This window comes from Vulpes lagopus, chromosome 24, assembly GCF_018345385.1.
Source record: "Vulpes lagopus strain Blue_001 chromosome 24, ASM1834538v1, whole genome shotgun sequence".
NCBI classification, from domain to species: domain Eukaryota; kingdom Metazoa; phylum Chordata; class Mammalia; order Carnivora; family Canidae; genus Vulpes; species Vulpes lagopus.
In genome coordinates, this window is record NC_054847.1 from 34,311,194 (window position 1) to 34,329,201 (window position 18,008).

The 18,008-nt window shown below is 48.1% G+C and overlaps 1 protein-coding gene across 9 annotated transcripts in view; it reads left to right on the forward strand.

Moving 5' to 3' along the window:
- Nucleotides 1-18,008, forward strand: part of LDLRAD4 (low density lipoprotein receptor class A domain containing 4) — a 386,784-nt gene that overhangs the window by 322,881 nt on the left and 45,895 nt on the right. The window contains exon 6 of one of the 9 annotated variants that reach the window (XM_041739625.1): nt 14,268-14,332. The exons of the other annotated variants lie outside the window; for them this stretch is intronic. The gene's annotated coding sequence lies outside the window, so the exon portion shown is untranslated. The remainder of the gene's footprint in view (nt 1-14,267; nt 14,333-18,008) is intronic. 9 annotated transcript variants of the gene reach the window in all.

Below are 18,008 nucleotides of genomic sequence, written 5' to 3' on the forward strand. Positions count from 1 at the left end.
GATATTTCCCACTCATTTTCTCTCCTTTCCCCTTTATTCCCTTTCACTATTTTTTATATTCCCCAAATGAATGAGACCATATAATGTTTGTCCTTCTCCGATTGACTTATTTCACGCAGCATCACGCCCTCCAGTTCCATCCACGTTGAAGCGAATGGTGGGTATTTGTCATTTCTAATGGCTGAGGAATATTCCATTGTGTCCATAGACCATGAACTATGGGTGGTGGAAGGGGAGGTGGGCGGGGGGTGGGGGTGACTGGGTGACGGGCACTGAGGGGGGCACTTGATGGGATGAGCACTGGGTGTTATTCTATATGTTGGCAAATTGAACACCAATAAAATTAAATTTATATTAAAAAATAAAAAATAAAAATAAAAGAAGCAAGTAAAAAAAAAAAAAACAGTTCTGGATCAAGGTAGCATGGGGCTGGTGGGTGGTGGAGTGACTCCATGAAGTCCTTCGGGACCCAGGGTCTATTCTCTCTTCCCAGCTCCACCCCCCACCCCCCAGCACTTAGCTTCCAACTTCGAGGTTGCTTCATGGTCTAGGATTGCTGCTGGAACACCACACACGACACCCATATTGTAGGCTGCACCATGGATGAAGAACAGAGCCTACAGTGATGCTCACTTCTTTCCTTTAAAGATCCTTCCTAAAAGTCCTACAAAACGCATCTGTAAAGATCTCATGGCCAGGTCATCATACGGCCATACCTGGCTGTCAGGAAAGGCTGGTATTGCCCCTCTCTTGCTAAAGAAGGAAAGGGAGGGAAGAATTACAGCTGGAGAGGGTCATGCAACATCAGGACATGAGACCTTAATCATGATTCAGGGTTCCCAGGTTGTAGTAGACAGAGCATGGGTTTGGAGCCAGTTAGGTCTGATTTTGAAAAAAAAAAAATTATAGGGCGATAAGAGAAGTGATTCAGTATTAGGGCTTTATTGTCTTGAATGCCCATTTTAGGTAATGCCTTTGATTTAGGGAGCCTGGCACGTAGTGGAAGCTCAAGTGTCTTCTTCCCTCCTCCCTGCTGGTGGTCAGCCCTCCTGCTGCTCAGCCCCAGAAGCTACTTTCCCACCATTTGCTTCCACGTGGATGGAACTGGAGGGCATGATGCTGAGTGAAATAAGTCAATCGGAGAAAGACAAACATTATATGGTCTCATTCGTTTGGGGAATATAAAAAATAGTGAAAGGGAATAAAGGGGAAAGGAGAGAAAATGAGTGGGAAATATCAGAAAGGGAGACAGAACATGAGAGACTCCTAACTCTGGGAAACGAACTAGGGGTGGTGGAAGGGGAGGTGGGCTGGGGGGTGAGGGTGACTGGGTGACGGGCACTGAGGAGGGCACTTGACGGGATGAGCACTGGGTGTTATTCTGTATGTTGGCAAATTGAACACCAATAAAAAATAAATTTATAAAAATATAGAAAGAAAGAAAGAAAGAAAGAAAGAAAGAAAGAAAGAAAGAAAGAAAGAAAGAAAGAAAGAAAGAAAGAAAGAAAGAAAGAAGCTACTTTCCTGTCCCTCTGTCCTCTCATGGCCACCACCCCTCCTTCCGGCCCAGGGCCCGGACTCTGGCCTGAAATGCTAGCTCAGTGATAAAGCTGAGCTATCAAAGGAGTAAACCATTGCACTCGTGTTTCCATAGAACAAGTGCTCATCAGTTTCAGGACGAGTCAATTATAATTGAGTTTTGGGAACCAGTCTAATCTGTAAGTGGGACTCCACTTGTGTTCACCTTATTTTAAAAATCTCTTTGATGTCTTTCAGAGAATAAATACTTTTTAAGTCTCTTGTGTGTTGATGATTTGCGTTCCTTAGAGCTAATTTCTCTTTTGATAATAACTGATACTTGTACCAACGATTTGGTTGAATCTTATTGAATTTCCCCCCAGAAGAAAAGAGGAGTATTTATTTTTATTTGTTTTCTTTCTTATGCATAAGTGAGGCAAGACAGCTGATCTCCATCCCAGTGAAGCTGCAGGACTGAAGCAGCGTATTTTGGTGGAGGTGAGGGTTGTATTTTATTTTGCAGGGTTTTTTTTTTTTTTTTTGATTCTTTTGAAAAGATCTTGAAGGACAGTCTCAATCTAACTGAAGGAAAGGTAAAAGGCTGTGATAGAAGATGGCATTTTGGTTTGCTCGGCAAGCTGACCCTCATAATACTTTGTGTCAGAAACAAAGGAATTATAGACATATGACCATTTGGGAGGGTCTGCACAGTAGGAAGCAGAAGTCTGGCTGTGCATGTGTGCGTGAGCGAGCATGAGCGACCGTGAGCCCTACCCCGGGTATCGGGTCTTCTCAAAATGCCACTACATGGTCCAGGATGAAATGACCTTGTCCTGCAGCTTTTTGCTCAGCCTGCTGCCAAACGGGAGCCCAGACATCAGCTATCCTAGGAGCCAGGGAGAAGCAAAGACTTCCGTGAGAATGGGAGAGTTCACAGCACCCCCAGGGCTGGGCCAGGCACCTTCCTGCCTACCGGGCGGTAAAGCAAGGCAGGGGTCTGGCAGCAAGGCAGTGGCATGGCCTTGGCCAAGCGACGTCTTAGTTGGGTATTTAACGAGTGGAGAAATGCCACTGACCAGCATAGCTCTGGGTAGATGTAAAGGCATGCTCTTGACTTTGCACTTGGAGAGGTGAACAGGGTCGGGCAGGTCTCCTGCATCTGCCGGGAGTGCTTTGAGGTGAGCAGCACCCTGGAGACCCTAAGGTCTGGTCTTGGGCTGCCTTTTGCAAGTGTGGAGTTAGGAAGCGTGTCCTCTCTCTCCTCCAGAGAGCTGTCAAAAGCTGAGAAGTGCTGGATTCAAACAGAGCTCCTCCAAGGACCTATCAATGTAGAGCACAGAAGCTGAACACGACCCCGTAAAGCAAGTGCCGTCCCTGCCGCCCGCAGCCCCCCATGCACGGGGCCGCCAAGAAGCCGCACGTCCTCCATGCCTGCTCTGCGCCTGCTGCTATCCCTGGCAGCCAGAGAGATGAGCCCTGAGTTTAATCTTTGTCAGAATCACAGAAAACGTGTTCTTCTAAAATCGTAGGTGATCTTTGTGGGTAGTTTCAGGTTGCCAGATACTGTGCACAAGCCACTGTTACTCAGAATTCTGAACAAAAATTAGGACGGTTGTTCATAAACTGGAATTAATTCATTAATCATTGCTAAGATGGATGAAGAAGATACAGGATTCATTTTTTAGACCGGGTCAGTGTTTTAACTGTTTGGGAGTATAGTGAAAAATGTTTAGTTATGGTGGTTTTTTTTTTTTTTTTAGAGATATATTTATTTTAGAGACAGAGCACAAGGGCACCGTGGGAGAGGGAGAGAGACACCTAAGCAGACTCTGTTCGGAGTGCAGAGCTTGACCCGGGTCAACACTGTAACCCTGAGATTGCAGCCTGGGCCAAAACCGAGCATTGGACGCTTAACCAACTGTGACACGCAGGCGCCCCCAAAAGTTAGTTTTTTATGATGGATTTCAAGTATCAGAAGAAATGAGCCCCCGTCACATCCTCCTGCTGGCTACCCTCTGAGCCGACTGCTGCTCTGTCGTCGTAAAGTCCCTCGGCTCCTGTGACCTGATTGAGGATGTGAATGTAGACAACGGTGCTTGCAGGCCTGGTACTGGAAGGGACGGGGAGTCAGAGAGCCCTTCAGCCTTTTGGCTCTTTTTTGCATTTGCCTTAGAGGATCCTGCAGCCCTTGTCAAGAGGCTCTCCCGGTCCCTTGCTGTGCTTCAGTGAACGGAGAGTAAGAACTCCCAGCAGGAAGGCAGAGAAGGGACCGATCAGTGGGAGCAAAGTTGACGTGCCTAAGAGTCATTTCAGGATTTCTAAGTCATGCCTCTTGCTACTGTTTCTCAGCGCCCAGAGTTTAGCGTCTTTTCCCGAAGTTAGGGCTGCTAAATCCTCTACCGGTTGGTGGTGTTTTGGAGGTATCATGTTTGTTCAGCCAGAAGTGACCATCGTCACATGAGCCCTCACAATGGGGAATCTTTCACCGATGCCGGAGGTGAGTGTTCTCCTTGAAGGACTTGCATATCCCCTGTGCTAAGAGTAGGACAGACGGTACAAAACAGCACAAATCACACTTGCAAGGCCCCGGTGAAGCCGGGGATGCATGTGTGATTGCCCGATGGACGGAGCTACTCCTTCCTGCACGGGTGCCTAGTACAGGACCCTGGGAAGTACACTGTTCGGTCATGAAGGAATTGCTGCTTTGAAAGTTTTGTTTCACGGTGATTCCCCTATTAAGTTTTCTTCAGATTTTCCATAGAAACCTTGGGTGTACCCTGGACTAAAGTGAGGTCACAAGGATAGATGTAAGTTGCTTACAATCCGTGTACATAAAGCAACATAAACATCGGATTGGAACTCATTTTCAATAGGGCAGGAATGTAATAGTTACTTGGTGGAAGGGGTGTTGTCAGAGGAGCCAACTTGGAGCGAGAGACCAATGACACATCCAGTGTCCCGTGTTTAGGACTTTCTCAGCTAATGAAGGTGAGACCACAGGTTTAGATCTTCTGCAGGAAAGAGAAGCCAGATATCTTACAGTTGACATGCTCCGTCTCATGTCCTCATGGCAATATCTCCCAATTAGGAACTTCTTGAAGAAGAAGTCACACCTTCTCCAGATGGATGTCTATACTCAGTTTGGGGTCCGTGGGCTCCATGCAAAGTCTTGGCTGGAGACCCTTTGGCCTGTTGATGAGAAGACATCGAGGTGAGCTTCAGCTCTGACCACCTAGCAGACATGACCCCCTTCTGTCACCTGTGACGCTCACTTCTCTGCTTTGACGAGTACGAGAGCTGTAAGATGGCCAGATTTGCAACGCTCCATCTGACTACTATCAAATTTAATAACGGCTCTTCTGTCGTCTGCTCTGTCTGCCTGTTACCTGATTACTTTTGTAGTAATTATAAAATCTCCAAGGACAAAAGCAGAGCGTGGCTGGACTACAGCCCTTGGGTGAAGCCAACTGTGGCAGCGCGGCTCCGGTGCTGTCCCCGGCCCAGGTCGGGTGGCTGGTGTCTCCACCGTCCACGGGCTGCTGTGGAGCCTTGTAACGTTGTGAGCCATCCGCCTGGGCATCTCCCTCACCGTAGCACCGACTCCTCTGGGACAGGAACTGTGTTGTCTTCGTCTTTGTTCCCCACCCAGCATCTGGTACCGAAGCTCTTTCTGGTAGCCAGAGATGTCTACCGTGCAAGGTGTGCAGAGCTGCCAGGTGGTCTGGCTTATCCCTTACACTTTCCCATCTCAGGGCTCATAGTCCTGAGCATCCTGGGCATCGATGCTGATACATCAGCATTGGACCACGTCTTCGGCTCGGCCCTCTGAAATGCCAGAACTCAGAAGAGGGCCCCATTGTGGCAGGTGTTCTCAGACCCTCCTCACAGACGATCGTGAAGTCTTAGAAACGAAGACCTCCCTGCTGCTCTTGACGCAGACCCTACTGGGTTCCAAACAGTAGCCAAAAAGGTTAAGAATCCGGAGCTTGAAGCTTGTGTTTCCAGTGGAGTATTGGCATTAGAAGCCCTTCCCTTTTTGTTTCTTGCCCCCTACAACACCTCCTTCGAGCACAAAGCTTTTTTAGAAGGAAGAGGTATGATGTATCATCCCATTTGTCCCCTTCCCCAGATGAGTCATTGATTATACATTTCAAAAAAGGAAAACTCCCAGAAATACAAAGGAAACATTTAAAGGGAGGTCTTTGGGGAGGATATTTTGTCCCCTGCAAGTTGCTACAGGTGTCAAGACAGTAGATTCCTCATCCCCAAGTCCTTGCCTCGTTGATAGCCCATCATTTTAATGTTCACCAGGTCACATTTTGATATTCTGTTTTTAAACCTTCCTGATTGGGATTAAAAGTTATTTTAACTAAGGATATGAGTTGGATGATCAGTGCTGTCTAGAGTTAGTCAAGACCTCATCCTCTTTTGATTTAACAGACGGGATTTACTCCTCTGTCCATGGCAGTCTCCCAGGTCCTTCGTCCAAGCTTCATGATTTGTTGGGTGAGAAAGAGAAGACACCTGATGAGTTCGTCATTATCGAAGGCAGCAGCAAGAGGATATGCAGAGGGACATGCGGTGTCAAGTGAAGGATGCCCACAACTTGGCATTGGAGTCTCCAGGGGGAGGCCCGAGGGAGGGCCTTGAGCATTGCTTAGGTCGCAGCGAGGACCCGGCTTTAAAAGAATTGTCAACCTTAAGCAGAACAATATGCCGTTTTCCGTGGAAAGGAATCCGTAGCATCAATTTTAAAAATACCATTGGATGTCTTGACCTGACATTTAACAAATAAATTCTGTGTCTAATATCCTGGCGGCGGCATTTTTGGTTCGCTTTGTGGTTTAGCCTTTTTTCTTAAGTGTATGAATTTACATGAAACCAGATTCCTATTTCTGCAAGTCTTCAACCTGTGCAATTTGAAGCAGATACGGTAGTAAACACAAACAGGATTCATGGCGGGAAGGTGAACTCTTGGGCATGCCGTTCCATGCCTACGTTGGCTGGAAGGAAATCCAATTACTTTGGGAAATGAGACTGATATTTCAATGGTTGTGTGATGGACAGAAAGAAAGAAAGAGAAAGAAGGAGCATGCTCACCAGCCTCTGAGAACTGGGACTTAACTACTCTGCAGTTGTAGTACTGAGTCTCGGAGGGGCTGCAGGGGGACACCTAGCGATGCCAGTGAGAAGCTTTTGCTCAGCCGATACCCGTCTTTTTAATGTGGTAAGTTAGAAATAGGACCAGAGTGAGTTAGGATTCTGTGGATTGTCCTTAGAAAAAAAAGCAACTTGAGAGAAAACATAAGAAGTGAAGATCTTCTTATTCTCTAAAATCTAAAATGTGAATTCTTTCAACTTTTGAGAAAAATCCTGAAAGAAAACATAAGAAGTGAAGATCTGCTTATTCTCTAAAGTCTAAAATGTGAATTCTTTCAACTTTTGAGAAAAATCCTGAGAGAAAACATAAGAAGTGAAGATCTCCTTATTCTCTAAAGTCTAAAATATGAATTCTTTCTTAGTGATAGTGAGGGAAGGAGAGAGCGTGGAAGAAGAAGGGGGCTGTTGTGTGCAGTATCCCTGGGGGTACGTGAGTCCTCCTCCGTGAATAAGTGGAACCTTAATGAGGAAGACTCCTGGCTGCACATCAGTCACAAGTTGATTTGCTGTGCGCTAGTTCTAATAGAGCTTGGGCTATATGAGGCGTACTGCTTGAGCAAACAAAATCAGGTTACCTGAAAGTGGATTCCCCTCCTTTCCAGGTGAAAAAGGGAGTAAGGACTTAGCGTAGTTTCACTCTGGAATTTTTATTTGCTCCTGATTCATGGCTGGCTGGATGGGCTTCCGTTGTGACCCCTAGAGTTGAGCTACAACTTTTATCGATCTACCTTTAAATATATCAGCTTTTAATTATGGTTAAATTTTTATCTTGTGTTTAAAGGTCAAAATTGCATATCTGCATACCTTCCGCACCCAGATGAGGTTGGGATGAGAGTGAGGAGAGGGAGGTCAGGGCTTTTTTTGCTCCTTTTTCGGCGGGACAAGAGATCAAGTGGGGGGATCCATCTCTAATGGCCTGTGGTTCTTAGCCTTTGCGAGTGTAATGCAGGCCAACCACTCTCGCCTCAGGAAAATGCAAATACACCAAGCTTCACATAGAATAATGGGGTCTGCACACCCCTGAAGCCCATCATGGATTCTCAGTTTAAAGCTCCTGCTGTAAACTCAATTAGGTGCTATTTTTTTTTTTTAATTTTATTCATTCATGAGAGGCAGAGACCCAGGCAGAGGGAGAAGCAGGCTCCCTGCAGGGAGCCCGACACGGGACTCGATCCCAGACCCCAGGATCACGCCCCAAGCTGCAGGCAGACGCCCAACCACTGAGCCACCCCAGGGACCCCCAATTAGGTGCTATTTTTTAAATAAAGCAATCGGCTGCATCACCTTTTTGATTTCTTTTTTTTTTTAATTTTTATTTATTTATGATAGTCACACAGAGAGAGAGAGAGAGGCAGAGACACAGGCAGAGGGAGAAGCAGGCTCCATGCACCGGGAGCCTGACGTGGGATTCGATCCCAGGTCTCCAGGACTGCGCCCTGGGCCAAAGGCAGGCGCTAAACCACTGCGCCACCCAGGGATCCCTCACCTTTTTGATGAATGATTATGTTGCTTTTATTTTCTACCTTTAATAGCTGTGTATCCTCCTGTGGAACACCTTGATAAAGCAGATAAACTAGTCTGAGACCCTGCTTGTCCCGGGAGGTGACAATGACTGGCTAGTCTTGCCTTGTGACCTGCCAGATGCTCGTGCGTATCATCGCCACCACCATCTCCTTCACTGCCCTTCTCCAAATAGGGTTTGCCGCGTGTGATGCCGGAGAATGAGCCAGAGGGGACGTAGAGGAGGGAAGACACGCACATCAGTATTGATCTTCAAAGGAGGAAGGCACCGATCCCCTTGGGAAGTGACAGTGACACACAGTGTTTGTGGACACGTATCGCAGATCATGAAAGCAAGCTGACTGGGGTGCGGATGGGCTAATTAACTGACTGCGGTCTTTTTAGCTTGGAGCCACTTTTGGGTTTTGGTGGGATGAACCAAGCGGAAATTCGGTGAGGATACGCACCAGAGATCAAAATAGAACCCGTGAAAACACAGTGGCCGGTTTAGACGTCATCTGGCTCTTTTGAGTTGATGATCACAGTGGACCCCAAGTCGCTACGAGTTAGTGATACAATGGTGTGTGTTTAAAATGATGATGGTGATTTATGAATTGAGAGATATCCAGAAAAAATACTCAAAGAAAAGTCATTATTGAGTCATAGTCATTTGATTTTTTTTTTTTTAATGTGTAGTCGTCTCCTGCCTAGAGCATGTGCTGCAGTTACCTATGGATTATAAAGACTTTGCGAGGCCTCCTGGGCACCCGCCCACCATTTGTGATACGGGCTTTTTTTTTTTCTATAGGAAAATGGGTGCCCAGTTCCAAATGCTTCCGTGGGCATCTGTAGAAGGCAGTCTGTCTGTACGGCATCGGGGGCCGTGCGTACGAGGCGGGAGCCGACTTGCCCGCCGTGCCACAGGCCGTTAGCGGAGCTGGTGCCAGACACCGTGGGCGGCAAGGTCGCAACAAGGGTTCCCTTCCCGTTCCCTGGTTCGCTGCACGTTAGCTGTAAACGAATGTACAGTGTCAATGCTGCGCTTCTCATACATTCTTGGCTCAGAAAGGTCTCATTTCCCCTGGGCCCTTCCTCGGGATGACTTTAGAAGCCTCAGCTCCTCTGGTGCTCCTCACCAGACCCCAGGACCCTGAGTGCCCTGTCGCCCGTGCACCCGCACAGCTCTGCGCATCTGTGCCCCGTTCCTTGGCTCAGTCTCCTGCAAGCTTCTCCAGCCTCCCCTGTCGCTGGGGCTCTCCGTGCCTGAGGGTGCAATAGCGTCCCCGCTTGCGGAGTGCTCCGGGGTCCCCCAGATGGCCTAGGAGGGTCCTCGGCGGGGGTCGGCTGCTGCTGGCGAGGATGCTCTCGGTATAAGCTTAGACGACAATAGGAACGGGACTTCAGCTGTCGAGAGGACCCTTCGGGAACCTGGGGATGGCCAGCCCTGGGGCAGCTTAACGGGGACACGGGATGACTGTCCCCATCTCTGAACCTCCCCTGGCATCAAGCACCCTTCACCTCGTCTCCTGATGGACTGGATCAGGTCCTGGGGAGGGTGGTCTTGTCGGGCTCAGGACCCAGGAATGGTTGCCGAGGCTCTTCCGTTTTTCTGGCTTCTGAAACCCTAAGATGCCCTTCAACGAACCACAGCTCTCCTTCCAAGGGAGCCCTCGGCAGAGGGAAGCAGCCCCCCTTACCTGTTACAAGCTCACATTTTATTTTATTTTATTTCATTATTTTATTTTACTTATTTTATTTTATTTTATTTATTTTATTTTATGTTATTTTATGTTATTTTATTTTATTATTTTCACCTTTTATGTAACAGCGCCCAGCGTTCCGTTCCGAGACGGGCTCTGCACGACGCGCTTCTGCTGAGCCGCCCTCCCTGCGGGGCCGCGTTCCGGGCCTTGGTCTCCCTCGTCTCCCCTGTGAGCTGTGGGCCGCGGCTGAGGCACTCCCAGCAGCTGAGCCGCCTGTGCCGTCTTCCTGGGTGGACTCGCTGTGGCCCTGACCCTGGGGCCTGAAGGAGGAGCTCACCTGGCCCTAGGGCCTGAAGGAGGAGCTCGCCGGCTGGGGGATGGCATCTGAGCATTGGCTCAGTGTTGTCTACTGGTCACTCCCTATTCATCCTTTTCTAAAGTTGGTCCAGCAATTTGAACCCAGTAATTTTGGTTCTATGGGTTCCGTTGGCTCCCAAACAGGTACCCGGTGGTTAAAAGCAGACCGTGCAGGCCTTGGCGGCAGGTGTGGACGGGCCGGGGCCCAAGCCTCCCAGCGCCACTGGCATCAAGCGCCTGACTCCACGCTTGCCGGGCCCGCTGTGCACGGGTGTGTGCGCATCTCGTGTGCATGTACGTGCACGCGTGTGCATGTGCATGGCCGGGGGTGAGTGGGGGCAGATCATGGCGTCGCCAGTTCAGAACTTCCTTAAGGACTTACCCACCCCCCCACCCCCCGAACGGAGCGTGGCCGTGCTCACTGGCCACGCATCTCTCGGCCTCACGCCTGCCACCCGTGTCCGCATCCAGCCTCGATGCACTCCCTGCCCAGGAGCTCACTTGCTTGCACCGTTCTCTTAGCCTGTCCCCCAGCACAGGGGACAGCGTGCGCCATGGCTCATATCCGAGGCTTACGGCTGCTGGAGAGCGGGCCGTCCGCCGCCCACATACGCGGTGGCTACTCGCGGTACCATCACGGAGGCCCAGACACACGCACGACCCAAGACCTCAAAGTACCTCCTTTGTATGCTCTCAGCTTTTTCTAAAAATGAAGCGGGTAGAGTCAAGAATGTGGGCCTCTGTCTGCTGGTGATGGTCCGGGGTGCAGAGGGGATGGCCCTCAGCGAAGGGTGCGCACAGCCCGGGGCCGGGCCCGCGACTGCCCTGCTGACCTCAGGTGCTGGCCTGGCAAGGGCGCGGCTCGGGCGCTGCCTTTCTGATGCTTGGGATGTACTTAGCGGTTCCAGGAAAGTGGCTGGGGAGCCCAAGTAACCGGGGGAAATGGCAAGTTTTGTTAGAGTCCCAAAAACTGTGGTTTGGCCCCTGAGCTATTTGGGGAGACATTTTATCACCAGATTGAACTGAGAAACGAAATTTTAAGAGACATTGTTATTTATCCAAAGATACGCAGAGGAAGAAACTAGAGGACTTGACTTTTTTTTTTTTTTTAAGATTTTATTTATTTATTCATGAGAGACAGAGAGAGAGGCAGAGACACAGGCAGAGGGAGCAGCAGGCTCCCTGTGGGGACCCGATTCGGGACTCGATCCCGGGACCCTGGTGTTACGGCCTGGGCCGGAGGCGGACGCTCCACCGCCGAGCCCCCGGGGCTTGACCACTATTAGTGAGCAAATGTGGTTTCCGCCCATTTACTGACTTAACAAGTAGTTGTGGGTGCCCAGCCCGTGGAGCATCGCGGAGTCACGCGGGTGCCTCCCCCGAGGAGGGAGCTGCTGCCCCGCGGCCTGGGCGGCGGAGCTTGGTCACCTCTCTCTGGCTCTGCCGGCCGCCGTCTCGGGGCCCCTCCACGCTTCTGCTTAATAAATGTCCTGCCCGGTGAAGGGAATTGAAGCTGCGATCCCTTTACGCCGCCCTCCGGCCACCAGGAGCCCTGGATACGCACGTCCTCCCTGGCCAGCAGCTCCCGCCTTGCACCTGTGTCTGTGCGTGACCTGCCCGCTTCTCCCCGTGCTCCGCTTGTGCGGGCATCCCCTCTTCCCCGGGGGCCTGCTGGGCCCGTCCGCCCACCTCCTGCCCTCCTCGCATCCATTTCCCACAAGGCCCATTTTTCATAAAAACTCAGTTGATCGGAAGGCCCCCCCGGGTCACGTAAGTCCACCCTCCTCAGTAGCCCCACCCCCTCACACTGGACCCCGAGTCCGCGTCTACCTCGTTTAGCTCCTTGGTCATAATGCCCTGTCTGGGCCACAAGGCTTCCAGCTGCCCCAGATAGACCACGCTCCTTGCCATCTTGAAGCCTTTGAAGTCCTCTCTCTGGGTGGTGAGGGGGAGGGATGGCTGCCGAAGTGACCTCGCCTCCCACCTGGTCCTCATGGACTCTGGACCGGCGGTTACACAGTGCCACTTCTAGTTCTGTGTGATTTAGGATAAATTTAAGGTAAGAGCGTGTAGTGGGGAAGAAAGTGAAGAACATCCCTGAGGGCATGTTGCAGCAAGTGCCTTCAGATGCGCCCCCTGGTCCACCATCCAACCAAGGGACGGGCCAATCGTAGTGTTTGTCCAAATCGTAGAGTTCCCAAAACACTGTGGTTTGGCCCCTGAGGGTCAATTGTCGTGTTTGTCCAAATCCCTTAGAGCTTTCCTTCCAAACGGAGTGATCAGCTTCCAGTGTAAACTTCTCTGGTCTGGGCATCAGGCTTCATGCTGGGCCCGACGGCGCTCAAGCATCCAGCCTACGTGGCCTCTTAGACGGTCCCCAGCCTCTGTTGTGCCGCCTGCTGAGACACCAGGTAACAGGACTGAGCTTGTCTCACACACGACTGAGCTGACAAGTAGGGCAGTGAAATAGGTTCAGTGAAAAGGCAAATACAGACAAGGCTCCTTCTCTGGCTGGAATAAGAACAAGCCTCGTACGTGTCTGGCCTCGGTGCCTGTGGTCAGACGCATACAACGTGATGCCCGTCGCACGCAGACAGCCTGAGTCCCGGATGCCCACCTGTCTCGTCAGTCGGTCAGCCTTGCTGCAGAGAGAGCAGGAGTTGCTCACAGGGTCTCACTCCTCATGCGTCCGCAGCAAACCTGTTACCAGCTCCTCATGGTGGCTTGAATGCCCTAAGCTACGCAAATTGGTGGTCTCTGGTGGTAAATAGCAATGCCTTCAGAGCTCTGTTTTTAAAAGGGGTCTTTTTAAAGCCTCCGATGCCGAGGCGCAGAGAGGGGACAAGGAGTGGGTTGTCCCTGGCCACAGGGACTAGCAGCTCCGTCCAGGTGAAGGGGGTCCACACGTGCTAATGAGCAAGAAGCTTCATTTCGATGATTAGTAATTTTGGCAACAGAACTTCTGCCCCAGATTGGATTAAGCCTCTGTACAGACTTGCTCTTCCAGGAGATTATCTTTCAAAAGCACATGTGGTCTCTGTCCCCCGTTGGAGCCCATTAGGAAGATTAAAACGTTTAATTTTATTTTTTATTTATTTATTTTTTAAAACGTTTAATTTTAGTGACGAATTTTACTGATGCAGGCAACTGCTCACTCTCCCAGGTTCTCTCCACATGTAAGCACAATCGCTACATCAACTAAAATATCTGTTACTTAACTCAGACTGGTGCTAAATTGTGTGGAGATTGCAGATCCCTGGTAATATATTACAGAATAAGAAGCCCCGTGTTGGAAGACAAATATCTCGACGCTGAACCAAGCCAATGGGACGGATCAGCTAGACGAGCTGAAGGTCTGCTCGTACCCGTAAACCTGCTTCCTCCCAAAGGGACTTGCCCTCCAGACCCTCGGATTTCCCCGGCTTCTTCCCTTCGAGAAGCCAACAGAAAATATTTTGTGGCGTACAAGCCAGCTAAAACCCAAATAGGCAACAGATTAAACTGAATGAAAGCTGAGAGTGTGGCACAATCACTGAGGCTAAAATTGCAGATTCATTTTCATGAATTCAACTCATTTCAAAGTTGAAAAAAAAGTGCCTAGTGAAGAATAGAAGCCACGAAGGGCTTGAGTCACAGGGTTTTGTCTTCCTCCCAAGCAGCCAAATGGGTCGGACGATGGCAGCAGTTGTCCCATTGAAAGGAACAACAATAAAAAATAAATTTATAAAAATAAATAAATAAATAAATAAATAAATAAATAAATAAAATTTTCTTACTGAGGACAGCATTCAAGAAATGACACCAAGCAAATTAAAAATACTATGACAAGTTGAGAGAGCTCTCAAAATAAAGTAATTTTAGTACTTAAAAAAAAAAGAAAGGAAAGCCTCAGAGCCCCGGGACACACAGACCAGCTCCCTCTCCTCCCCTCTGACCTTCTCCTTTCCTCCTTCCCTACCCAAATATTAAGCAGTATCTCATTCCTTGAGTTTCCTTGTTTGATTTCTTTTCTCTTTTTTCTTTTGAAAGAGGATCACTTGAGCTCAGACAAAGCAGACAATGCAAAGTAACAAGAGAGGAAATAAGAACATCAGGTAAGGAGAATCATTTTCCAAACCTAGAATGTAGAGAAAAATAGTTGTTTCATTTGAATGTTCTAAAACCTAAAGATTTCAAGTAGGAAGTTCACAGAACGGCTTCTGAGAAGAAAAGTTTTAATTTTTCCGGAATGTTCTCCAGTTGCATATTCCGTACTCACCTGCATGAAGAAGCCAGGGCAGGAAGCTTGCGGGATTTATCTGCTAGGGCTTAATAGATGGATGATCTTATATCCTTCATATATGACAACAAAAAAAACTACGTAACATAGTTCTATGAAAATATCATGAGATGTATTAGAATAATTACTAAAGATGAACTGGCCAGTTGCTTTAACTAAAATGCAAGTACAAGAATTAAAGTAAAAAGCTGCTTCGCCCTCCTTCCGTGCATTATTTATCTTTACCTCCTCCAGCACCTAAATGCCCTCTTGACCTCAGTTTTTCTGTGACCTTCATGTGGTTTTTGAAATGATATAAAGAGGAACTTGGCTCTATTCAGCCAGAGAAACATGGTGTGTATGTGTGTATGGGTGTGTGTGTGTGTGTGTGTGCAGTGTGTTCACAAGTAGAGCTTTCTATTGATCATTAATATCTTTTGACTCAATATTCCCTTTTAAAATTCACCATTAATTAACATGGCTCTAAGTTCTAGATCCTCCATTACAGATAAAAGTGAATGCTGAGTCAAAATGGAGGAAACTCAAAATACAGAATGGTCCACATGTTTACCTTTGTCTCTGGAATTCTTGAAGAAATCAGACCTGCATGTGAAATGAGCAGAAAGGAGAGACGTTAGAGAGAGAAGGAGTCGATTCAGTTACAATATTAATTTGAAATAATGGATTGCTAAAAAAAAAATAATAATAATAAGTAAAACTATATCAAAAAGAGGCCCTGCACAGGGAAAATAGGGGAAGGCTGTCTTGCGTCAGCAAGGGCTTCCCTGAGGCCCTCTGCTCGCAGATGGCATCAATTCTCTCTGTGGTCTCGTTGCAAGTCAGACTGTGTGTGCAACGAGATGGTGACTTTACAAGAGTCTCTTTAAGAAAATTGTTTCCCCCCCAAAAAAAATTTTTTTTTAAATTAAAATTAAAAAAAAAGAAAATTGTTTCCCATTGTACAGTTTTTTTCTGAATAGGTCAGTTGGAGATACTGTACGGGCTTTCTGATTCTCTATATACAACACACCTACATTCTCAACACACACGTGTTCACAAACACTAAGATACTCAGTACTGCTGTTCAATCTGCACCAGTCTGGGTGCCTAGAAATGTAGGGTGGACCCGCATGTGTAGGTGTCCCTGTAGTGTTATACTTCCCCTAAACAAACAGACAAAAGCGGTTGCCAGTCCAGTTATGGGAAAGACCTGGGGAGATCTGATTGCCTAGGAACCTGGCAATATCAAAACATTTTATGTGTTTTCACTTTCTTCTTGGAGATTTTAATCGTTTTTTAAAGATTTTACTTATTTATGAGAGAGAGAGAGAGAGAGAGAGGCAGAGACACAGGCAGAGGGAGAAGCAGGCTCCATGCGGGGAGCCCGACGTGGGACTCGATCCTGGGTCTCCAGGATCACGCCCTGGGCTGCAGGCGACGCTAAACCACTGTGCCACCTAAACCACCCGGGCTGCCCCTTCTTGGAGATTTTAGCCTTGAAATGCCACCCCTTCCCTAGGTCAGTAGTTGTCAAACTCTAGCATGCATTACAGTCTCTTGGAGAGCTCCAGAAAACCCAGATTCTTGGCGTCACCCCCAGGGATTCTGGTCCAGTGGATTTGAGATGGGCCTGAAAATTCGCATTCCTAACGGGTTCCCAGGGGATGCTCATGCTGATGCTGTTGGTGTGGGAGCCACACTTTCTGAGAACCACTGTCCTGGGCATCCATTCCAGAGTTCCGTCTGTGGTCTCGTGCTCACACATTTTGCATGTATTTAGTTAGTGCTCACCAGGTACCAAGCACTGTGCTAGATGCATGGGACATGGCAAGATGAGAACACTGGCCTGGCCTTTATTGAGAGCAGACAACTGTTCACCATCCTTCTCAGAAAAACCCACATCCAGGGATCAGTTGAAGACTAGTTGGGGCAACCGGTGGCTCGGTCAGTTAAGAGTTGCCTTCGGCTCAGGTCATGATCTCCGGGTCCTGGGATCGAGCCCCACTCAGTGGGAAGTCTGCTTCTCCCTCTCCCTCTGCTGCTCCCCCTGATTGTGTGTGCTCTCTCGCTGTCTTCCTCGCTCTCTCTCTCTCACTCTCTGTCAAAAAAATAAAATATGTTTTACAAAAGCTGAAGACTGGGACGCCTGAGTGGCTCAGCGGTTGAGCATCTGCCTTCCACTCAGGGTGTGACCCAGGATCCGGGATCGAGTCCCACATCGGGATCCTTGTGGAGAGCCTACTTCTCCCTCTGCCTGTGTCTCTCCCTCTCTTTCTCTCTCTGTGTCTCTCATGAATAAATAAATAAAATCTTTAAATAAATAAATAAATGTTGAAGACCTGGTAATTCCTGGGTCTGTGTTGAGTTTACGGGACACAAAAGGGTAACCACTTGCAAGTACTTCCCCTTTCCTTGTGAGACCCCCTGCCTCGTTCCAGTAGACAGGTGATGTTAGGTTTGGCGTAACCTCTTTCTTGGAGGGCTGGACGTTGTACAGATTCATAGGGCCTTGGTTCCTTCCTAGGGCCACTGCCCAGTCAGGTGCGCCGTGGGATCATTTTTCTTCAATACTGAGAAACTGTTGTGTATGACCAAGCGTTTCCTCCTTCATAATCCTCTTTAGTCCCATCAAATCCTTTTCTACTTATTTAGCTATATAGTGTCTGCAAATAACCAAGGTCACTTTCAACCTTGAAAATTTAGCCCCCAAATAACTTTGAATAATGATAGCTGACCTTGGACTCTGCCATATAGTTTGGATGGCTGTCCTTTAAGTTACCACTAATTTCTTTATTTTAGACTCAAGAACACCTCATATCGGGACGCCTGGGTGGCTCAGCAGTTAAGCATCTGCCTTCAGCTCAGGGCATGATCCTGGAGTCTGGGGATCGAGTCCTGCATCGGGCTCCCTGCATGGAGCCTGCTTCTCCCTCTGCCTGTGTCTCTGCCTCTCTCTCTGTGTCTCTCATGAATAAATAAATAAAATCTTTATTTTTTTTTTTTTGAGTAAAATCTTTAAAAAATTAAAAAAAAAGAACACCTAATATCTGAAATCCAGAAAGCTTTTTTGCAAGTTGCACCATCTTCCAGGCTCCTGAGGAAGACACAGTCCAACATCATTCATCATGAAATAATATTTTCAGAAGAATTATTCACTTGTCCTCTCATCTAACTGACACATTGAGGAGCTTTATGGAAATACTGAGAAAACACAGACTCATTCCTGCTTGAGGTTGAGGCCCCGGTGACATTGACACTACGAGTGGTGTCGCCGTGTTTGGGGATGCACCTGTGCCTTCTCTCTCACCCCTGGCAGATGTTTCCTTTTTTATTCCCCATTTGAATATCATCTTGAATTTCTTTGCTCTAAGTGAACTAGCTGGATGTTTTAACATAGGGATTTTATAGATAAAATAGTTTCTGAGGGTAGGAAACATCTGTGTGTTGATTTCATTCTCTGAAAATTTTTGGATTGTTATCCTTTATTTTTTTTTTAGGAGAATATTAAAAGA